The sequence below is a fragment of the Bubalus bubalis genome, chromosome 11 (assembly GCF_019923935.1).
Source record: "Bubalus bubalis isolate 160015118507 breed Murrah chromosome 11, NDDB_SH_1, whole genome shotgun sequence".
Classification (NCBI taxonomy): domain Eukaryota; kingdom Metazoa; phylum Chordata; class Mammalia; order Artiodactyla; family Bovidae; genus Bubalus; species Bubalus bubalis.
In genome coordinates this window covers 22,577,827-22,602,259 of record NC_059167.1, presented here as the reverse complement: position 1 = coordinate 22,602,259, position 24,433 = coordinate 22,577,827, and the positions used below count along the sequence as shown (strand labels likewise).

The 24,433-nt window shown below is 52.1% G+C and overlaps 1 protein-coding gene and 1 non-coding gene across 5 annotated transcripts in view; both read right to left on the bottom strand.

Moving 5' to 3' along the window:
- ACTN1 (actinin alpha 1) overlaps window positions 1–24,433 on the bottom strand; it is a 97,792-nt gene that overhangs the window by 59,506 nt on the left and 13,853 nt on the right. The gene's annotated exons all lie outside the window — the stretch shown is intronic.
- Window positions 15,245–15,351, bottom strand: LOC112577845. Its single transcript, XR_003102049.1, has one exon. It is a non-coding gene; the product is annotated as a U6 spliceosomal RNA (small nuclear RNA).

Sequence of the window (24,433 nt, the reverse complement as noted above, 5' to 3'; positions counted from 1 at the left end):
GCCAGGCCCACCCAACGGACTGCTGGAAGGAGGTGGGACCGGGGCTACGGTCTGCGGGTGAGTGTGTGCATAGCCTCCAGGGAGCTGCGAGATCCACACCCACTGTCTCCCAGCTCCGGACTTCAGCTCAGAAAGTGTGCAAGGCATGAGAGAGGCAGCCTCCCCCAAACCTTGTTCCAGAGGAAAGGACAGCACTAAGACCTCAAATTTAAGGAGGGGACAATGGAGGCAAAGTGGACCTCTGGGAGCCCCTAGAGGAGGGGAGGAGAGACGGAATAAGCTTTCGGAGTTGCTCAAAGATGTGGACTATTATTGCCACTCAGTGAGGCACACGCTATCTCAGTAAACCTACTCAACAACCCTGTGCTAGGGAAGCAAAGCGAGGGTCAGTGGCATTCAACAACCCAACCTTCCCTGTCACACAGCTAGTGAGAGGCAGAGCTGAGATCTGAACTGGGCTCCGTAGGATGCCAGTGCCTGAGCCTTTTCCATTCTGCGGGGGACTGAGGCCCTTCCAGGTTCTCCGCTCAGGCTGGAGAACAACGAGGACTCGGCCAGCACCAGTCTCGGGAATGCCGAGAACCACACGAGCATGTATACAGCTGTCCCCAGGCAGTCCCTGGGCCTGTCTCAGGGAGGGCAGCCCAGGACACTGGATGAGAATCACGCCAGAGCTCACGTCGAGCCACGAGAGAAGGTTCTGGATCTTGTGGCTCCCTAGAGATGCAGAATGGGCCGGGCAGCTCTTTCTCCTAGGTCTCAGTTTTGGGGAGGTGGGAAAAGGGTTTGAACTCTTGTCTCTTTTGGCTTCCTGAACACAAAGCCCATTGAGAAAGGCCATGAATAATTATAGGGGCAGCCAAGTCAGGGGATGTGTATGCCAGGGTGTGGACAACCGGCTTGTTTAGGCTTGGATTGGCCCAATGTCAGCAGCCTCCCTCAAGGCAGGCCCTTGCAGATGCTCCTGAACCATCCAGGCCCCAGGCTCCCTCTGCCAGTCAGCTGGAGCCAGGTTCATTCATCATCCATCCATTCACTCACTCATTCAATAAATTCTTACTGAGCACGATCAGGAACTGGGGGTCCCACTATGGACCAAGTAAAGACATAGTCCCTAAATCAAGAAGACTCTGGTCTAAGAAGGATGACAAATGTTAATCAAAGACTCATATAAATGAATATATATTTGCAAACCGAGCTTCAATGCATAGAGAAAAAGTTATGGAAGATATGAGGCTAAAATGAGCCCCTAAGTCCAGGGGCTCCCCATTGGCTCAGCAATAAAGAATCCACCTGCAATGCAGAAGACATGGGTTTGATCCCTGGGTCAGGAAGATCTCCTGGAGGAGGAAATGGCAACCCACTCCAGTATTCTGGGAAATGCCATGGACAGGGGAGCCTGGTAGGCTACAATCCATGGGGTTGCAAGAGTCAGACACGACTGAGCAACTAAACGACAACAACCTGGTCCAGGGTGTGTGTGTCTGCCTGTCTGTCTATTTGTCTGTGTGTCTCTGACCACTGCTCTGAGGAAGTAAGTGAATTTTTAGAGCTGAGGAATTTTAATTAGATGAAGAGACTGTAAGTGTGGAGGGGGACCATAAAGTTTATCAGCAAAACCAGGGCACTTGAAAACAAAGGGAGAGGCTGTTAATAATTACATCCGGGCAACAGGTGCAAAGCGAGATGCGTGGCACCCAGAGCACGTGTGGGGTCAGGGATGGCCAGGAAGGTGGTGTCACCCAAGCAGGGGAAAGAAAATAAAAGCGGCCCCGGGGGAAGGGACGAAGGCTGCTGAAGCCACTGGGAAATGGACACTCAGGCTGATGCAGGAAGAGAGGAGCAGGGAGCCAGGAGCCAGCAGACCACAGGAGCATGGAGCTCCCCAGGACGCTGGATGGTGTCTCCTGAGAACAAGGGAGAGGTTTTATTTGATTTCAGCTAAGGGTTGAAGGGTAGGGTAAGGTGGGTGTGCAGGGATCAGGTGCTAGTTTATACATACTTACATTTTAGAAAGAGACACCTAATCAGAGTGTGAAGAACAGATCAGAGGAGGACCAGAATGGCAGGAGACCAGTCAGGGGACCATGGCAAGAGAGGTCCAGGCAAGAGGCAAAGGTGACCTTAGACCAGGTGGTGGTGGCAGAGACAGAGAAGCGGGTGGGTGTGAGAGATACTCAGGGAGAGATCGAGGGAGGGAAGGAGGGCTCAGAGGTCACACCAAGGTTGTGGATCCAAGCCAACAGAGGAAGGCGGAAGGTGCTAGATATCCACAGCACTCACCACGGTTACAGAAGGCCCACCATCTGCAGCCTGACAATCTAACCTGAAGTCAGCACAGAGGACTTCAGAGAGCAGGCTGCCTCTGCAGCCCACTGCCCCATGTGCTCTGTCACTATTGAGACAGCCAGCCCTCAATACTGCTACCCTATGAGGCTGGTGCTGTCATTCAATCCATTCTACAGAGGAGAAAACTGAGAAAGAGATGCTCACACAGTCACATCAAACAGCCAGTTGGAGGAGTGCAGAGCTCATGCTTCTAACCCACACTGGCTCAGCGTGGCCCTCCTCCCTCCTGCTCCTCCCTCGGGCCCAGCAGCAGGTCACAGGCACCAGCCCGGGCAGGGCTCCTCCTCTCTCACTGCCCACAGACCACCTCACTGCAGTCCAATCGGATTGCTCTTGGGGGTGGGTCCAGGCAGAGGCAGTTCCTGAAGCCCCCTGTCCATGTAGAGGTAACCCTGCTGTGCAGTCAGGGTGGCCCATCTCACCCTGGAACACCTTCAAAGAGCAATTCCAATGCCTCCCGCCACCCCCCTTCCCCAAACCTCTCCACCAACACAGGGAGAAAAATCAACCTGAAATCATCATCAGGAGCCTCTTGGGGGAAACTGGAAGGGGATCCGGTTCACAGAGGACCTAAATCAGTTTCCCTTTCATGGACACCAGGCCAACCTCGGAAATAAGGAAGAAGGGAAGCCATGGGCCCCTGCATCTGCCATGGCCAGCTGACCTTGGCCAAGTCCATTCCTCTCTCCTGCACACTCTGACTTCTCCATCTGAGAAGGGGAGCCAGCCCTGCCTGTGCTTCTAGAAGGCTTTCCAGACCTAATCATAAAAAGGGGGAAGGGGGAGAGAAGTAGACCTACCTGCCCAGGACTCTGCCAATGGCCCTGGGAAGGTCCCACTTTGGGCCAAGTAAAGACATAGCCCCTAAATCAAGGAGACTTTGGTCTAAGAAGGATGACAAATGTTAATCAAAGACTCATATAAATAAATATATATTTGCAAACTGAACTTCAGTGCATACAGAAAAAGTTATGGAAGATATGAGGCTAAAATGGGCCCCTAAGTCCAGGGACCTCCCTGGTGGCTCAGCAGTAAAGAATCCAACTGCAATGCAGGAGACACAAGTTTGATCCCTGGGCCCAGAAGAACTCCTGGAGAAGGAAATGGCAACCCACTCCAGTATTCTGGCCTGGGAAATGCCATGGGACAGGGGAGCCTGGTGGGCTACAGTCCATGGGGTCGCAAGAGTCAGACACGACTGAGCAAGTAAACAACAATTCGATCCAGGGTGTGTGTATGTGCGTCTTATTCGGGCCCTGCCCACCTGGCCCCAGCCACCCTAAACTCCTCACACCTGCTGACTCTCAGCGGCCCTGGGACAAAGCCCTTGCTCGTCAAGCTCACCTGAGCCCGGGTTTTCAGAAGGCACACCTGGGGAAGTGTCCTAGCGTGCCTGCCACCTGTTCCCGTGCTGGCCTCTGCAAGCTTCCTGCAAGGGGGTCAGAGGGGCGTCACGAGTCTCCCCCTGCCACCACTGCGGCCTTGTTACTCACCTCCTTCCAGTCGCCCCATTTTTCTCCATCCCCCACCTTTTCCATGCTTTACTAGAATGTTTGCAGGCACAATGGACACACAGCACCGGGAGATCTGAGTTCTAATTCTGGTTCCACCACCGGGGAACCAGCCGTCTGTTCAGACCACCACCACCTCTGACCCTTCCACTCCACCGTCTCACCTGTAAAGCCCCCCTCACCTTACGTGGGGCCACACTGCCTCAGAGCTGCCCCAGACCTGCCCCAGAGGGCTCTTGTGAAGAACAAGGGATACAGCCTCTGGGAAAGCAATCTGAGGGAGGTGAGGTTTCCCAAGTTGGCCGAATCACACAACATGATGAAAATACAGACCCCACCCCAACAACTGCCATTCTGGTTGAGGAATTCTGCGGTAAGAATCGGTATTTTAACAAGTAACAAGTACTCCAGGCAAATCCTAGAATCAGACGTGTTGGGGCAACTCTGGGCTCTGAAAACACACCGGAAGTCTTTATGACCTTGCCTTCTGGGCAGAGAAGGCAAAGAAGAGTTTGTGTAAATGCTCCTTGGCTCCGGGCACACTTACAAAATAACAGCCCCAGCTTAGGGAGCCCACTAGGTACAGGACGCCATCATCTCGTTCAGTCCTGGCAGTGATCCTGCAAGAGAGATCGCCTTCCTTCTACAGATGAGGAAACCGAGACTCAGAAGAAGGACCTGTTGGAGGACACGGCTAGTAAGACAGCAGAGCTCCCCTCCAGCCCAGAACTGGCAGCTCCAAAGGCTGTTCTCAGTACCCAGAAACCTCTGCAGGATGGACTCTCCTGCAGGGAGGGGCAGAAAGGAGCCAGCAGCCCCAAGCTGGACTCGCTCTACTGTTCCCTCCCCAGAGCCTGGACATGACCTGTGTACAGGTGGTCCCAAGCATCCTATCCTGCAGGAGAAAGGCGTACTCTACTGCATGAGACAGAGGCTGCTGCCTCCTATGCCCACATGTGAGGGAGACAGGATCCTGGAGCCTGCAATCTACAAAGGTAGGTGGCTTCAGTCATGTCCAACTCTTTGTGGCCCCATGGAACAGAGCCTGCCAGGCTCCTGTGTCCATGGGATTCTCCAGGTAAGAATACTAGAGTGGATTGTCATGCCCTCCTCCAGGGGATCTTCCCAACTCAGGGATCAAACCTGCATCTCTTACATCGCCTGCATTGGCAGGCGTGTTCTTTACCAATAGCACCACCTCGGAAGTCCACAAAGGTAGATAGGACCCACGTAAGAAACAGTCAGGACAGGGGCCAGTCAGCCCAGGGCAGGGGCACTTCTGAGCCAGACCTCCTGGTGCTGGAGAGAAGGGCTCCCAGAAGGTCTAACAGGATAGGGTGCCAAGATCAGAAGACATTACATCTGGAATGAAGCCCAAGGTACCCTGGACTCCTCTTTTCCCCAACACACAATCACTGCTCGGCAAGCAGCAACCGGCTGCACGGAGAGTTTCACACAACTCCGGACTCCCTGGAGAGGAAGTAATTTCCTCCTGCAGAGGAAACTGCTGCCACCCAGCTAGACGGCATCACACAGCTTCTTGCTCCTCTCCCAGCCTCTCCAGGGACCAGACAACTGAGAAGCAGAGGAAAGCATCATGGCCCTCCTAAAACCTCGCCTTCCCCCAGGCTCCTCACCCAGACCTGGCAGCGGGTGACTTTTCTCCCACTTAGAGGGAGGGCACAATGATGACACGGCTGACATTTAGTGACACTCACTAAGCACTTTGTCCTGATCATCACATTCACTCTTCACAACAAGTTTTAAGAGGGAGATTTTGATCCCTGTTTTAGAGATAGAAAAACTGAGACTCTGGAAGATTAATTAACCCAGCTGGCAAAAAGCAGGCCCCAAACCCCAAACCAGGCATTTCCCAACCAGATCCCAAACTCTTTTTACTTTCTCTTTTCTCTCACTGAGCATCTCTGAGTACAGGGTCCTAGGCCAGTGACTGCTACAACGAGAGAGACACCCCACCAGTGACATATGGACTAAGCATCAGGAAATGATAACACAGATTCTGGCCAGGGGCCAGTACACAGCACATGGTGGAGGTCCACTCCAGACAGCAGGCAGAAACCAGTTCGCTCTGCAGGGTGAGCATGTTTGGGGGCCAGACTCGAGACAGGGGTGGACCGCGAGTAGAGCAGGAAGCCAGAGGGGAGAGCTCGCTCTGTTAGCAAGAAATAGACCTTTTCTCCACAGGAATTTAGGAAGTGTGCCATTAGTCTCTGGAACTCCCTGGAAGACAAGGGATCACACAGTATCCTTCTAGGAGACAAACAGCCTGGGGCAGGAAGAACTGGGGGAAAAAAAGGCAGTGTGGGAAAATGGGGCCAGTTGGCTCTGGGGTCCCTGTTCCACTCCAGGGTGCCCAGCAGACTGCACCCCGCTTCACCAGATTTACAGAGAAGAGGGATGGGGATCTGGCCACCAAAGGCCCTCCTCCATCAGGAGATCCAGAGCTTCGCACTAGCTCTCCCCAGAGCTGTGCTGCAGCTGGCCCTGGACACAGAACACCAAGGAGACCCAGCTGGCGAGCCCACCCACCTCGGCTGACAGCTACCACGGCAGGCCCAGCCAGCCAGGGACCCGGCCCTGGGGGGAGAGCAAGGGGATGTGGGGGAGGGCCCAGGGCGCTGTGCTGACCTAACACCCCTGCCATGGAGGCTCAAAGTGCCTGAGAGTTGCAAATAGTAAACTGTCAATTCTGCAATTCCATTTCTGGGTATAGACAGAAAAGAACGGAAAGCAAGGACTTGAACAGGTATTTGCACACCCACATTCCTAGCAGCATTATTCACAACAGTCAAAAGGTGGCATGACCCAAATATCCATCAACAAATGCACAGGTAAACAAAACGCGGCGTGCGCATGCAATGAACATCAGCCAGCCTTAAAGAGGAAGGAGATGTTGGCACACCACAGCGGGGATGAACATTAGGGACACTATGCGGAGTGAAATGAGCCAGACATGAAAGGACGAATGCTGCTGGACTCCACTTTAATGAGGTTCCTAAAGCCGTCAAGTTCACAGAGAAGAGCGAATGGTGGCGGCCAGGGGCTGGGGGAGGACTAAAGGGAGCTCTGTTCCGTGGGTGCAGTTTCAGGTTTATGAGAAGGTGGTGATGTCAGCACGACAATGTGAAGGTACCTGTTGCCACTGAAACGCCCACTTTAAAAACGGTCAAAATGGTCAATTTAAGTTACGTACATTTACAATTAAGTAAATTATATATATCGGAGAAGGCAATGGCACCCCACTCCAGTACTCTTGCCTGGAAAATCCCATGGATAGAGGAGCCTGGTGGTCTACAGTCCATGGGGTCGCTAAGAGTCGGAGACAACTGAGCAACTTTACTTTCACTTTTCACTTTCATGCACTGGAGAAGGAAATGGCAACCCACTCCAGTGTTCTTGCCTGGAGAATCCCAGGGACGGGGGAGCCTGGTCGGCTGCCGTCTATGGGGTCGCATAGAGTCAGACACGACTGAAGCAACTTAGCAGCAGCAGCAGCATATATATACCTATATATAAATTAAATATGAAATATTGTGTGTGGCATACAAAAATAACCTGTTACCTGTGGGGAATTGTTTATTGTTTTGTTTTGTTTTTACCATGAGCATGTCATACTTTCATAATAAAACCAACAAAGACATTTAGCCTTATAAGGCAAACACATTTCAAATTGCAACCCACGATGGGATTTAAGAGCTCCCAGTTCTTAGAATGGCACAATGATGTTGCCTGACTCCTCTGGCTACCACCACCAGCCTGGTCTGCAGTGGACCATGAGAAATACCCCTCCAAAAGCAGTAAGTCAGGCTTTGGGTGCTGGCCAGGTGTACCACATGTGTCCCCTGGCCCTCCTCTGCTCCCATGAAACCAGCAGGAGGGAAGTACCCCCCCAAGCCAGAGGTGATGGAGGGGTTGGAGGGCCCCTCCCTGGGCTCTGACTCCAGGATGACTCCAGTTACGGTTTCCCCGGGAGGAAACGAGCCCGGGCGCCCTTTTCCCTTCTAGGACGGCACAAGGGAATGACTTGGCCCATCCCTGCATGCCCTAGCCGCTCCCGAGATGGCACTGGTGAAACCCCCCCAACCATCCTCCTCCACAGTGGGGAGGAAGCTAGGCTGAAGAGGGAGGCAGAGGAAATGGCTCATCTGCCCAACTGAGCAAGACATGGGATGAGGGAGGCACAGAAAACCCACAGCTCCCTCCGTAACACACCAGGCTCTGCCTTCAGTCCTGTGTTCCCACTGACTAGTCCCTGCTGATCCATCCAGGACCTGCAGACCCCAGACAACTGGCCTTGCCTCCGTTTCCTTATCTGTAACTCGAAGGGGATGGACCCTTTGCTATCAAAGGCTCCTTTTAGCTCTGAAACCCTAGACTTCCCTGGAAGCTGGGTGATGGGCCAGAACCAAGAAAGGGCTGGGAAGACAAAATCCAGCCTTGGAACAGGACAGCTTCAGGGCAGATGCTCAGAAGGAAACACAATGCTTCTAACTGGAACACCAGCATCTCCACCCTCAGGCCAAGCCACCCATTCATCCATTCATTTCATTTTTTCTGAGCTCTTACCCTGTGCCAGGGACAGAGACAGTGCTGGAAAACGGCAGTGAGTCAGCCAGCCTTGGAGGTGCTCACAGCCTCGTGAATGCTGCCACCAAGTTTCAAGACTTGCCATCACAACCCATATCCCCAAGGCCAGCCCTTTGAGGAAGCAGAACCTGGAAGAGTCACACAAACAGCAGGCAGAAAGGGAAGCCCGATGGCACCCCCAAGAGAGTACCAAACCAAACTTGAGAGTCAGGAAAGTCTGGTTCAAATCCTGAGTCCGCCGCTGATTCACTATGTGACCTTGGACAAGCTTCTTTGGCCCTATGGGCCTCAGTTTCCTCATCTGTCAAGAATGAGACCAGATCCAATCTCGGATCTGGTCTGTGCAGGACCTTCCAGCTCTGACAGCCTGGGCCTCCTGGACACAAGCCCTCAAACCCGGGATCACAGCCGGGATGCCTGCAGGAACCAGGAGCACTGCTGACCCCTGCAGGACCCTCAGATCCAGACAAGCTGAGCTGACAGCTGGCCAACTCTGGGCGCTCCGCTGCTCGGCGTGCAAAGCCCAGCTGCTGGAGGCAAACGCCGGCTTCAACCTCCGGGATAAAATGGATGTCCAAGTTGTCTCGGAGTTGGAACCTTTTATCTTGGGATGGGGTCAGAGGACCAGAAGGAAGCTCTGTGCATTCCCTGTGCCCCACTGTCTAGCACGGGGAAGTGGAGCCCTGCTCGCCCCATCTCTGCCGGATTTGAACCACAAACACAGCCCTTTTCTGAAGGGAAGGACTTAACACAAACCAGATGCAGCAGGGACTTTCCCCCACCCTCTCCTGGCCCTAAAATTAAACGTTCAGTGTCCCCTCTGCCAAAATTCACTTGAAGGCCAAGCCTTAAAGAGCCAGCACCTCCGGTTCTCACTCTCACACACTCTCAATCACATCCTCTCTTAAACAAAATGTCAAGGTCCCCAAATGGAAAGTGTGGATGGGCGGCCTCCCAGGAGTGCCCAGCAGCCCTGCAGGCCAGGGACAGATTTAAAAGGAGAGATCACTGGGGAAGGAACGCTGACACCCCACCCCCCTCCACTAGCCCAACAGGACCAAAGTGCAGCCTCACAGGCAGGGATCATGAACAGGGGATTTGCCCCCAGGGAGGGCACGGCCGGAGCTGGCAGATGAGCACAGCCATCCCAAAGGGGCAGGCCTGAGCAGCAGCCTGGTCCCGGGGGGGCATGTTGGAGATTCCTGGAAGAGTTCATTTCCTGGCCTTCAGTTTCCAGTCTCTCGAGAAAATGGAGTGAATCACAGGCATTTATTTAACTCTGATCTCATTCAAAGCAGCGATGATAACCCCATCTTAGGAGAACTGGACTCTTCCTGGGCTTTGCGGGCTTCCCAGCTGCCAGGCAGGTGACTCCCTGGTCATGAAAGTTCTCCTGGTCCTACTTGTTGTGCTCTCTCAATTGCTCAGTCATGTCCGACTCTGCGACCCCATGGATTGCAGCACGCCAGGCTTCCCTGTCCTTCACCATCTCCTGGAGTTTGCAAGATCACATCCATTGAATCAGTGATGCCATCCAACCAGCTCGTCCTCTGGTCCTGTATGTATGTCCAATTCTGGCTGAAGGCCCAGACTGTCCATCTACCTGCCTCCTCTCCTCCCCATGACCCCTGGCCATGCTAGGACCACGCCCCAGCAATCAGCACTAATCAGCTTGCTCAGCACATCCAGTCTCCCCAGCAAGCGGACACACACCCTGTTCTCAAGCTCGGGGTGCTGTGTCTTACCCACTCTGTGTGCTTCATGGGACCCAACAGTGCACAGCACTCAGCAAAGTGCTCAGAACAGACAGTTAAATCTCACTGAGCTGCCATTCCTCAAGAAAAAGGGCAAAGAGATGTTGCTGCAGACAGCAAATCTCTGACTTGCAAAAAAAAAGAGTACTATCTTTTTTTACGTATTTAATCCTACAACTTCAACACAGTCATTTTCACTTTTGTATGCTATCTTCCTGTTTACACAGATTTTTACAGTTGCAACCGATTACAATGTACATACTAGATGAAGTTCTCCTGCTTTCAACATTCTGTTGAGCATTTTATCCCTGTGTGATCATCCTAAATGTCACTTAAAGGCTGGAAAAATGTTCCACCACGATCATGTGTCAGGATGGTTTGTTAAATTCCTCCCCTGACGTGACTGAGACACAGGAGCCTTCCCTTCTGCTCCTACGGACAGCACAGAGACTATTCTGAAGCCTTTCTTTGTTTTAGTTGGACGCTTTCCTCAGGACACAATCCTGGGGGTGGAATTACCCGGCCCAAGGGGAAGAACATTTCCATAGTTCTGCTACGTAAACAAGCCCCAGATACTAACCCACAGGCTGCACCAATCCTCAAGGACTTCAGAAAAGACCACAAGCACGCACTGGACTAGAAGCCTGCCCTGATCAGATTCTCTTCTTACTTTTTAAAGTTGAGTTGTTCTGACTGGAAGAGTTCATCTTTTCTGGGCCTCCAGGCTCAGTGCTCTGGACATCCTTTTTCTTAAATCCGACCTCTGAGTCCCACCTCCTCTATACCCGTCCTTCTTGTAACCCCAGTCCACTCTGACATCAGTAGACCTTGTAGCTCCCCTAAAGCTTTCCCTACCTGATCCCCTTCTACACTGTGGCCCCCACAGTGCCACATCTCCCCTGCAAAACTCTCAGCCCCTCTGCTAGGCAGAAGGCTGCCAGAGGGTTTCTTGACCTAGAGCCTCCAAGATGACCCCCTAAGGGTGTGGAGTCATTAGGGAATTGCCTGTTAAGCTGAGTCCTACAGGCCTTCGAGCTTCCTGCTGCCTGGGCCCCTATCTCGAGGGGACAGTTTGAGTCTGGGCCAGCAAACACACTGCTGCTGGCAGTCCCCCAGGCTGAAATGATCCAGGGCCCTAACAATGAGGAGGCGTTTACACGGTCTAGGGCCAACCCAAACCCCTCCTGTCACGCTGTCTGGAGGAAAGCTAGAACCCAGACAACAGCCCACAGTCAGAATCCGGCTCAACTGAGAGTAGAGGACCAGAGGTCACTAAGGTGGACAGGGAGGGGAGGCGGGCAGAGCAGGATACACAACGCTGAAAAGCCCTCCCTCCGCAGGAAACCAAACAACAGGGCTGGCAGGTCACTGCAGGACACAGATGTTTGTGCTTAGTGGCCAGGACAGGGTGGGCCGCCTGTCTGGTACAGACACCCCCTCTGCAAGTCCAGGATGAGAAAAGCGGCTTCCACCCACCATGGTCACCCCAACAGTGCTTGCACGCAGCCTTGCAGATAGCCCACCGGTCCACCTGCTCCAAAGCCAAAACCGTCACAAGAGGAAACACGAGGAGATCTTCCCTCCTGTCCCCTATCAATACTTCCCCTCTGGGCTTGGGGTCCAGAAGAGATACCCGACTCACATTTGCGGCGGGGGCGGGGCACAGCTAGTGAATTTGCAGTCTATGAGGAGACAAAGCATCACCAAGATGTCCCAGGGGAAGTGAAAGAGTTGAGCTCATTTAGCTGAACACCTATCGTTCAGCCTGAAGCAACAACATTCCCAGGTCATCCTTCACAGAGGTCTCTGCTGCTGCTGCTATGTCACTTCAGTCGTGTCAGACTCTGTGCGACCCCATACACAGCAGCCCACCAGGCTCCCCCATCCCTGGGATTCTCCAGGCAAGAACACTGGAGTGGGTTGCCATTTCCTTCTCCAATGCATGAAAGTGAAAAGTGAAAGTGAAGTCACTCAGTTGTGTCGGACTCTTCGCGACCCCATGGACTGCAGCCTACCAGGCTCCTCCGCCCATGGGATTTTCCAGGCAAGAGTACTGGAGTGGGTTCTAGTGTTGTCTAAAACTTGAGGCAGGAGCTTGCTAGAAATGCAGATTCCACGGCTCTGAGCCTAGAGTATTTGGTTCAGCAGGTCTAGGCAAGGCCCAGGAAGCTATAATTTTTATATGAATGCTAGGTGGCCCACAGACCACCCTTTAGGGAATACAGCCTTGGCGTGAAACTCTCCACTTGGATGGCAGAGGGTGGACGTGCCTGCAGGAACCAGAATTCTACAGGGAAGTCATGGCCACCTGGAGTAGTAGATGATCATTTAATAACGTGTAAGTAGTAGGCTCTTCGGAGAAGGCAATAGCACCCCACTCCAGTACTCTTGCCTGGAAAATCCCATGGACAGAGGAGCCTGGTGGGCTGCAGTCCACGGGGTCGCTAGGAGTCGGCCACTACTGAGTGACTTCACTTTCACTTTTCACTTTCATGCATTGGAGAAGGAAATGGCAACCCACTCCAGTGTTCTTGCCTGGAGAATCCCAGGGACAGGGGAGCCTGGTGGGCTGCCATCTCTGGGGTCGCACAGAGTCAGACACAACTGAAGCGACTTAGCAGCAGCAGCAGCAGGAGGCCCTTAATTGCTACCTGCCTCCACTCCTCAGAGCATAGATCCTCTCTCTTCACAGAGCAAATCACAAGTCATGGTCTCCTCAGGAGTCCCTCTCCCCCTCCCAATTACCATGAATTGTAACTGGACCAGCCTTGACAGTTCACTGTGGTTTTCTGGGTGGGGGGAAGCAGAGGGTAGAGTATCTAACCAACCAGACAGAATAAATCAATCCCAGCCTCTCCACGTGGCCACAAGCTAGAGCCTTACAAGGCTCCAGCCGGGAGCTCTTTACCCAAACAACTAGAACAGCAGCTGAGACATTCTGGTGGTGTCCCCCTTCAGGGCGCCCCCAAGGAAATGTCCCAACACCAAGACTCTCTGTGGTGGATCTCATGGTTCCAAAGTTCTGATCATCCACAGCCCCCAGACATCGGAAAACTCTCCCCAACTGTGTCAGATGAGCTGACCATAGGAAAAACAGCACTAGGAACATCAAGCCTCCTCTAAGTGCACCTCCTCAAGGGCCTGACAATTCCACAGATGGGCAGCTCTAAGCAGCCATCATTTCAGCATCACCTCTTCTTCCCATAAGAAGGGCAGCTACGGTCCTGCCCAAATCCCACCCAACTCAAAGGCAAGGCCAAAGTTGCAGGAAAAAGGAAGCTTCTGTGCACCACCTCCCCCATACCGAAAATAACACAACCATCCAGGTGAGCCCTACTGTGGCCACAGTACCAAGCGCTCCCAGTATATTCACCCATTTTGGCATCTGAAGCCACCTAAGACACTGAACAGAGTCAGACACGACTGAAGAGACTTCGCATAAGAAACTGTTAGTTCTTGGAATTCCTGGGGACTGAGGCCTCCATCCCAATTTGAGGTTAAGTCATTCCATGGACAGACCTTCTTCTTCCTCCCACCCCAGTATTCAGAGCGGACGCGTAACTGCTCGGGTCACAGACATCTCACTGTGGGTTGGAGGTGTCAGCCACCCTCAGCCCAACACCGGCACCCCAGCCAAGAGGTCAACAAGGGCCAGTCCAGATCAGGAAGCGGTCTCTCCTGCCGCCAGGAGGCCGCCTCCTAAGGAGGGGCTGTAGAGGAGAGGGTCACCTGGACCACAGGATACTCGGTTCAGAGAAGCGAACAGGGAAGTGAGAACCCGCACGGAGACGGCAGGCACAGGTTCTCATTTACAACTCGTCCTACTTCCCTTCAGTTTCACCAAACACCCTGGCTCTTCTGACAAGCCTCACAGGAACTTGGGGAATGCGGTCAGGAGCCAGGACCGGGCAGAATCTTCACAGACACAGATTCCACTTCTTGATTGCTTGTCCCCTCAGCATTCAGCAGCCATACCCCTGGCCCTTAGGTCTCACCTGGCAAGGGGCAGCTACTGCTAAGTTGCCAATAGGCGATAATATTTCACATGTTCCTCTCAAATGTTTAAATCCTGAGAGTTTCCCAGTCACCTTCTTATGTATCTAGCACTAGAAAAAATTGTTAGCGAGCCCTTGAGAACCTTAGAAATGTAAGTCTACAGTCAGGGACGGGCTAATGCCTGAGAAGATACTTTGGGTCCAAGGAAAACCAGGCACCCCCACCTCTGCCAGGTAGGGGTCCCCTAAGGATGGCCATTAAGGGGGGACTGTCGCAGATCTGATAAGAGGTAACAGATTCACTGCAGCAGCCCATCAAACCACACACCTCCATGCTCTTGGGTGAGGGAATTCTGCTGTTGCTGCTAAGTTGCTTCAGTCGTGTCCGACTCTGTGCGACCCATAGATAGCAGCCCACCAGGCTCCTCTGTCCCTGGGATTCTCCAGGCAAGAACACTGGAGTGCGTTGCCATTTCCTTCTCCAATGCATGGAAGTGAAAAGTGAAAATGAAGTCGCTCAGTTGTGTCCGACTCTTAGCAACCCCATGGATTACAGCCTACCAGGCTCCTCTGTCCATGGGATTTTCCAGGCAAGAGTACTGGAGTGGGGTGCCATTGCCTTCTCTGGAGGGAATTCTAGGTGATCCTTATTTTCTTCTTTGTATTTTGCTGTATTTTTTAAATTTGCTGCAGTAAATACTACTTTTCATCTCAATTAGTTTAAAAAAACAGGCTGAGTATAACCTATAAAAGTACTAAACCACTTTGTTGTACACCTGAAACTGTACTTCAACAAAAAATAGCTTGTATATTACGGATGGCACATTAAGCTAGCCTGCCCTTTCTATTTCTCTTATTATTTTTTAAATTTTATTTATTTTTAACTGAAGGATAATTGCTTTTCAATATCGTGTTGGTTTCTGCCAAACATCAACATGAATTAGCCATAGGTATACATATATCTCCTCCTTCTTGAACCTCCCTCCCACCTCCCGCCCCATCCCACCCCTCTAGTTTGTCAGAGCACAGAAATACAGACTGCGTCACAAATCTGCACGTCACCCTTGCACAGGGGCCACACTAATCTACTCTGTATCATTCTAATTTTAGTATATGTGCTGCCAAAGCGAGCACCATTTTATTTTTTATTAGTCTGCCTTTTAAAGGCAACTGATTAGTATGTAAAAGCACTTATAGAAATGATCATCTCTTTTGACCAATTTACTCAGCTCCTAGATATTATCCTAAAATGCAGGAAAAGGTCCACGGTGAAAGGAGTATTTATAGAGGAATTATCTATGAGCGCTCAAAGCTGGACACTATGAAAATGCCCAGGGATGGGAGAATTAAGAGGAGCAGTTTGTCACCTGGCGGAACAGTCGGGCAGCCAGTGGTGGTCCAGGCCCAGGCCTGACTGGACAGCCTCATCCCCGCTCTGCAGCCAAGAGCCAGGGGCCAGGAACACCTTGTTGAGCAGACCACCAAGTGCTTCCAGAAGACAGCTTTGGCCTCAATGGCTCTCCTTCTAAAGAGGTGGTGTGAGCCAAACTCTTTGTTTTCCTGATGAAATAGCAGTTTTGGCCTCAGATGCCCAGCACTTGCAAGCACAAGTTCTCATCTCAGAAAAGCCTCCGAAAACCTCTGAACACAGCCCAGGAGTCCACACTGACCGCCCTCTAGCCCCTGTCAGACAAGTGCAAGTGAGTTTCCAGGAAACGCTGACGAGCGTCTCCAAGGACCGGGGCCTCGCTCAGGCTGCAGCTCTAGAAACAGTGGAACCAGCTTTCATTCCTTGGCTCCCCACAGAAGTGCCTTCACACCAGTGTGATTTAACACCATGCCTTTGACTCTACCACAGGTTGATTTAAGAACCAATATACAAAAAGGTCTCTGTGAGCTCCATGAAACCAACACTGACGGCATCATCAGCATACTGCTCTCCTAAAATGGAAAAGCCCTTGGTGTTCGGTGCTCACGCTAAGAGACAAGGTGTCTCTTTCTCACGAACCAGCGCACTTCCCTTTATTAAGAAGTAGATGCTAATTCCAATTTCTCCTTTTGTTTTAGCTACTGGGCAGCTCAAAACTAGGGTCAGTGCTTACAAAAACTAAGTTCTTTTAACATTATTTTCTCAATTACCTCACCCACCTACCACCACCCTGACAAAGCTCTGGATCTTTCTTTTTTTTTTTGCAGTATGGTTGATTTTAAATGTTGTGTTAATTTCAGGTATACAGCAAAGTGAATCAGTTATACATGCACATATATCTACTCTTTCTTAGCTTCTTTTCCCATATAGGTCATTACAGAATACAGAGTATAGTTCCCTGCGCTACACTTGCATTAAGTTGTTTTGTTTTTTTTTAATTGGAGGAGAATTACTTTACAATATTGTGCTGGTTTCTGCCATCCATCTTCATGGATCAGCCACAGGCATACATATATCCCCTCCCTCTTGAACCTCCCTCCCATCTCCCACTCCACGCCTACCCCTCTAGGATGTCACAGAGTACTTTCCTCACTTTCATGCTTTCCTCAAATGCTTTTTGGAAAAAGAGGCAGGAAAGTACAAATAAATACATATTCATGAAACAGTCTGTATACTCGGATCTCACTTGCTCCAGGGAAGGAAGATAAAGGCTGTGTGGCTATATAAGAAAAGGTATCTTTGATAAAAATGCCAAGTGGGGAAATATAAAAGTAAACTAAAGTAGATCCACTGGTGGATCCACTGCGACCACCGTTAAGCATGAGGATAAAAACAAAAATGGCTTCTCGAAATTTAAGTAGTTGTGTTTGGGTGAAAGGGTTAAAGTGGTCATTCACCACTCCCCCAAAGTCATTTATCTTCTCAGATGGAAACAGAGGTCCATGGAGGTGAAGCAAGCAGGCAGTGAGAAACTAGAAAAGCCAAGCTCCCCTGGCCTTTTCAATGTTATCCCCAGGCTGCCCCAAGGAGGGAGGGAACAGGCTCCAGCGCCCATCTGGTTTCTGAGGGACTAGAACCCAGTAGATGATGGTCTGCATTTAGTAGGGTCTTGAGGAAGATGCCTCGTGCTCTGAAATCACAGCTGTTTGAGATGCTAGTCCTCACCTGGCAGTCAGTGGACAAGTTCTGCACACTCCCCCATAAGAACAACGAATTGCACCCATGGGTGGTTGGGAGGCAAGGGCCATGAGTCACAAGCCCAGACCTCCAAAAATATATCTAGGACTCCATCGGCAAACTAGTGACCCCTAATCCTTCCAGTGTGCAATCAAATCCCAGAAGGCTTCCTCATCCACCCTCGGAAACCACCCCTACACCTGACCAATAGACATCCACGAACAGCCTGAACTTCCTCAACGCCCTCAGCACACAGCATCCGTCTAGCCTACGTGCTGGGACTACAAGGTCCCAGGTGTAGCTGGTGCCCTGTCAATGTGAGGTGAGCAGCCTGCAGATAGGATAGTTCAGCCCTGCTGAGCACCATGGTTTGGCCAAGTGGAATAGAGGCTTTCTCCTGCCTCTACTGAAGTCAGGATCCCGAGGGCTACCAGAATGGCATGTGGCTGCCTCTTCTGCCTCCATCTCCTGTCTAATGACAACGGCCCACATCAGGCAGAGAAGTATCAGTGGTCCATGAGGGCAGAAGCAGGGTCCTGCTCAGCCCTGGATGGCAAGCAGGACTTCGGAGCAGGCTGACTCATCACCTTGCAGGTGGAGTGAGCTCATTCCTTCCAGGGCATCCTTGGAACTGGAAACCCACAGCAGAGATGGTTCCCATGGCAACAGGCCAGCACCTCCTCCATAGCCGCCTTCCTTGGAGCACCACTTGTCTGTGCCCACGGGTCACTTAACCAACTCTCTCCCAGCTTATATTCTTAGAACACAGAGTAAGAAAAGACCTTGAAGGGCCAGTGCCCTCCTTCCTCCATGTCCTTCCCATCTCATTTCTCTTAGAGTTAGTTGAATACCTCAATTAGAAGGTTTTTGTTTTGTATTGTTTTTTGGCCATGCCACATGGCTTGTGGGATTCGTTCCCCAACCAGGGACTGAACCCCAGCCCTCAACAGCGAAAGCACGAAGTCCTAATCACTGGACCACCAGGGAATTCCATTTCAGCAGACCTAAATACATTTAAGACCAGGTAACTCCCAACCTAACAGTTCATTCCTTCTTTGGAAAGTATGACTACTAGAAATTCTGAGCTTGACTCCATTTCCACTCAACTTCTCCCAAGTCCTGCTCCTCCAAGCCCTGGGGCCCACTCAACATGCCAAGTCCAGCAGAGCCTCTTCCAGCCTGGTGACTGCTCTAAACAGCCAGCTTCCTTCAAATACTCCTCTGACGTGGTTCCCCCACCTCCCCTGCCTCCCAAACCTCCACTGGAGATTACACTGGTCTCTAACCCTCTCAGCACACACTGTCCAGTTCAGACAGGCCCGGAGCCCGCTACTGCCCCCACAGACCCTCTGGGCTCACCATCACCTGCCCCCAGGCCTCTTCCCCTCCAGCTGCTCCCCGCCCCACCTCACACTCATTCCCTGCCCTTCCCTTCCCAGAACTTGACACTCACTGTCTCATGTTTTTGGTCACACTCTGCCTGGTCCACCTCCCCCATTCTCTGCCACCACGCCCCTCGCCTGACTCACTCTTATATATTCTAGATTTAAATTTTAGCTCACAGTATCACCTCCTGTGGGAGGTCTTACTGGTTTCCTCAAAGGCAGCCTGGGGCCTTCCTTGCGTGCCCTTCACTGTAGAGGCTGTGACATCCTTGAACATGACAGGGAAATGCTAGGTGGTGGGTCTCTCACTCAACTGGCCTCTTCAGAGACACACGTCCTGCATCATCTGGCCGTGATCTGAAAAGAGCGGGTGCTTAATATCTCTTAAATCCAGGTAGCAAGCACCTGGCTATGTGTTTTACTATTCTGTACTTTGAAAGTATTTGAACACCATTTAAAAAAAGAGAGACCTCATAATAAATATGAACTGAGTGGATGAACTATTGTTGGCTGCACGGCCTTTAGCCACAGCGTATGTGTCTGAACATCTCATGGATCTGCTGAACTCATCCCTCAGGAACTTTCTTCCCACTCTGGGGCTGGAGCCCAATGCCACATGGTCCAGTGCAGTCAGGTCAAACCTTCAAATAAGCACCTCCAGCGTGCCTGGCACATGTCTCATGGCAGTGACATGAAAGCGAGTTCTTACTAGTCCTATAGCAGCATCTCATCTGTGTGTCCTTTTCCTCTCGAGAAGCTCTTAGCCGTCCATCCTAGCGTGCTAATCTCACTGTAAAGTGTCCCAGGTGGCCACATATGACCAGCAGGTTCCACTGCTAATTGCTGAAGCTGGGTAATGGGTACACAGGGATTCATTATACTCTTCTCTACTCCTGTGCTTGAATTTTCCATATGAAGATTCTATTTTAATTCATTCATTCACACAACTAACATTCCTTAAGTGCCCACCACATGCCAGGAAACATGGATAAAGAGAGAAAGAAGAAACCACCCCTGCCCCTATGAATTGAGGATAGCTTTATTAAATTCTAAATTATTTGCTATCCCTCCCTGGTAGTTAAAGGCCTAATGGCACTTATAACATGAAGACAGGGGAGACCTCCCCACAGGAACAAGTAGCTAATGAGGGGCTTTCTGGGCCCTGTGTCTCCTGGGCTTATCTTCCCAGCCCTGCCAACTCCATCTGCACTTGAAGTCTTCCCCATACAAGGGGCTCCCCTCATTAAGTAAGTGGCTTCAGGAGACCAAGGGTGGGGCTCAGGGTCTCACTCCTCAACAGAAAGTCATGCCAGCCATGCCGGGATCCCTGCAACTTAAAGGCAACTTCCCCTCAAAGGGCAGGATGCCAACACCCTTCATTCTATCATTACGACTCTTTCCTAGAGTCCACTTGGTATCAGGTACTAGGCCAAAGGACAGAAATAAAAGCCATGGGAAGGTCCCTGACCTCAAGGGAATCATGTATAGTCTTACTGACTGGAAATCCTTGGATTGAAGTCCCAGCTCTGCCCCTTGCTAGCTGTAGGACCCTGGATGAACAACTAAACCTCACTGGGCCTCCGTTTTCCCATCTGTAAAATGGGGGTATTAGTGCCCACCTCACAAAGTTGTTGTGAGGAATATATGGGTTAATACATGGAAAGTCCTTATTCCAGTGCTTACAAGTAAAAAGCTAAGGACAGTGCGAGGCAGAGCATTAGAAGAGTTAGTGCATATAGCTCTCACAGTATTATCATATCATTATTATTATTATTCACCAGGCTCCCACAGCTGCTATTAACAAGTTCCAATGACAATGGGCACTGAAACTCTCTGAAAAGAAGGAATCACAGAGCCAGGCCAGATGCGAGGGACAGGCTCCGACCGGCTTCTGGCTGCCTGTGCATCACGTGTTCTCCTGCCTGAGTTTTTCTGAGCAATGCCCCAGCCACAGACTCATGAGTAAGAGGTGCCCATGAGCCTGTAAATGCTTTCCATCTGGCCTCTTCTCTCAGAGAAGACCAGCAAGGCGCCTTCATGAGGGAGACACCCAGCCCACCCGGACCCAGGATACTCTAGCCTGGCTGGGAAGCTTTTTACTGTTGTTGTTGTCCGACAGGGGTTCTGTTCTGCTGCCACTCTCTGCTCATGCTGGGCTTCAGTGGACGTGGGCACTTGGGTCCACAGACCTGGGCATTAACCCCTATCTGCCATAAACTAGCCTCAGTGCAGTCTCTGACTTTGCAGGGTTTTGATTCCCTCCCCTGTAAACAGGGCTGATACCTCCTACCTTGTTGTTGGGATGACATAAGATTCAGGATGTGTAACAGCCAGCACGGTAGCTGCAACAGAGCCAGGGAAACACGACCGTGGCTGTTTCAGAGGGTGGGAGCCTGGAGCCCCCTGCAGACACAGGAGCAGCCCAACCCTGACAGAGCCCTGCTCCAGGGCAGCCCGCAAAGGCAGCCAGCACCTTGCACCCCAAGAAAGGCAAAGAAAGCCATCCCTCTGGCAAAGCCTACCTCCCAAGGCCAATCTCAGGAGTGGCCAGTGCCTGGGGTGCCACTGCGGGGCAGGAGGGAGAGACAACAGACGAGGAGAAGAAAAGAGGGAGGCAGAGAGAAGCATGGAGGGGTTCATAAAAAGCCCCCATCTGGGCTGAGCCGCCCCACCTCCACTGCTGCCTCAGCGCTGGGACCTGCAGGGACCAGAGACAGTCACTTCCTGGCTCCTCAGGAATGCGCAGGAATGTGTGTGTCAGGAGAGAGGTATTTGGGGCCTAGGGAGGGTGGAGACCCAGCTCCTTCTCTAGCGAGGGGTTCCCCTTCTCCAATCAGGCCGACTTGCCACCAAGCAGCGTGCCCTGGCAGAGAGGAAAGGAGATGGTCAAAGTGGTGGTTAGGACTGCAGGCTGTGGCTGGGCAACTCTGGCTTCACGGGCCAGAATGCCACTCAAGAACTTGGGTGTGCATGCTGTGTGCTCAGTCATGTGTGCTTCTTTGCGACCCCATGAACTGTAGCCCTCCAAGCCCCTCTCTGTCTATGGCTTGGGCAAATTATTTAATCTCAATAATGCTTAAGTGCTTCTGTAAAGTGGAGATGAAAATGTATTAGCACCTAGACTTTACGGGTGGTTATGACGATTCAGGGCTAAGTGCGTCTATCAGGACCACTAGCATCAGCAGCACTGGTCCCTCTGACCATTTCTGGCTCCCTCCTCAACTGCAAAATCAGAAGCCGGTGCCAGGAACATCTGAGCGAAAGGGCAGCCATGCAAAGGGCCCAGCTGCCTGTCCATCACCACCTCCACCCAGTAGAGCACAGCTGGCAGCATGTGTGAAATCCACCTGAACTTGACCACCCACACAGACCCCCAGCAGCCCCACCTGCCTTCAGAGCACAGAGGCTCACCTCGCCTATCTGTTGGCAGGTGTTCTGGAGCCCACTGGCGAGGAGGACTTCAGTTGTTGATTTCTATGTCCCCAGAATCATTTTTTTACTTAAACCAGCCCCACAAGGAATGAACTCAAAGCAGTGTGTCCTTGGACAAGACAGATCACCACCATGGGCCTCAGTCTCTTTATCTGACGTGCAGAAGGTCAGGTGACAGTACGGGTTCCCTTCTGGTTGGGCCTCCTGTGATTTGATTTCTTCAGACTGCTACAAGGGAAAGCATAGAGCTGGGTTCTGGGAGTAAACAAAGTGAAACACAAGGCTGCCCATTGACACCAGTCCCTTGGGCAGATTCCAGGCTGAAACCCTTGTTCCCTGGCTCCGGCAGGAGTTTGGAGTTTCTTCTACCCACAGAACCCACGGGCAGGCCGCCTCCCTCCCACCAGGCCGTGGGTCAGCCAAGCCACACAAAGGGATGATTATGAGTGGCCCACCTTGCAGAGGGCACAGATGCCCTCCCACCCCTCCAGAGCCACCCCCAGCATTCCCACCCCCACCACCCCCCCACCCCCGACCACACCTGGCGCATCCTTAGGCAAAGCTAAGAAACCCATCTCCACCCTAAACAAGGCTCTCCACTCTCCCCTCCCCAGACACCTGGGCTTCCCACTCGGCCACACCCCAAGCAGGCATTTCCAGAGCAAGAGATTCCATGCAGGGCCCAAGACACAGAGCACTGCGGGTCCCTAAGGGAAGTTCATTCACCTGGCCCCACCCATACCCTCCCTAGAGGGTGGGAACAAATTCCTGAAGGGTGAGGACACAGAAGACTCCTACAGATATGAGACAGTGTTTTAGCAGGTTATTTCAGGGCCAGACTGCAAGCCCAGGGATCGACCTCAAGGTCACCTCAAGAAGTATTAGACTGCAGAGTAACCCGTCCCCACAAAGAGGACAAGAACACAGGATACTGGCGTTGACCCAGACCCTCAAGATCATCTCCATGTGATAATCCAAGCAGGACACTTACAACAGAGCCCCACTGTCACCCTATAACCCAGTCCCCTCATTTTATGATCCCTGGGTCGGGAAGATCCCCTGGAGAAGGAAATGGCAACCCACTCCTATTCTTGCCTGGAAAATTCCATGGACGGAGGAGCCTCGTGGGCTACAATTCATGGGGCTGCAAAGAGTCGGACACAACTGAGCGACTAACACAACTCATTTTATAGGTAACAATCCGCTGTGACTTGTCCAGTGTCACACAGTGGCCACAGGAAGCTCTAAGAGACCTCGGGTCTCCCACAGCCCCGGAACCTAACGCACAACTGTTCTCTCTGCTCCGAGGAAAGAGGACAGGGTCTCCCAAAGCAGCTCTCTGGCTTAACAATGCAAAAAAAGGAGAGTATCTCCATACCGATTCTTCTCCTAAATGACACCCCTCCAAGGTCCAAGCTGAAAGGGAGGAGAAGGCAAGCAGACCAAGGTCCTACTGGACCCACATCCTGGTGAGATGCAGAGCCGCAGGTTCTGTCTGGTTCCACACCCTCAGGAGGCTGAGCCTAAAGACAGCCGAGCAGGCCACCCATGTCCATACTTGAGAGAATCCTCGGCCCTGGGACTGGAAAGAGAAGGAAAACTGAGGGCCAAGTTGACTTCCTTTGAGGTCCCAAACCCTCACAAGAGGACCAGAAACTCCCTAAGAATTTCTGAAGTAGAGGCCTCCGCCAAATGCAATAGGGCAGGGAATGGAGAGACGTGTCAGCTGGGCCAGCACCTCGGGAGAGGAATGTGAAGTGGGCCGCTGGCCAAAAGAGGAAGAAACGCAGCTGGACTACCTAATAGGGAGCTGGAGGCCTGTGCTGGCTCCCACCAGCCCGCAACAGGACATGCAGGGAAGGGTGCCAGGCGGCGTGGCAGGCTCAGAGCCCATCCCGAGCTACAGGCCTGCTTCCCCAGCCTCTGGCCTCCTCTGACCCCAGGGCACCCCTCTGAATCCCAGGAGCCTCCCCAGCCCTGCTCTGTGCCCCGGATTCAGCCCCATCACTGGAGTGAACCTTGGTGACTCAAAGGGTCATCACCCCCAGTACCTTCTCATCTGCAGACGTCTCTTGCTGGACTGTGGCTCCCACACCCCCTCGAAAGGCATCCACTGTCACTGTCCGTCCAACATTTGGTGACCACCGACTACCACGTGCCCACCGGAGCTCCTTGAGGAGTCCCCTTTTCTGGGGGTGCAAGAGCACACCTCCCTCCCCAAACTTGGACCTCCCAAAGAGAGAAAGAATGTGGTCTTTATTCTGGGGGAGAGTCAGGAGGTACTAGGCAGAAA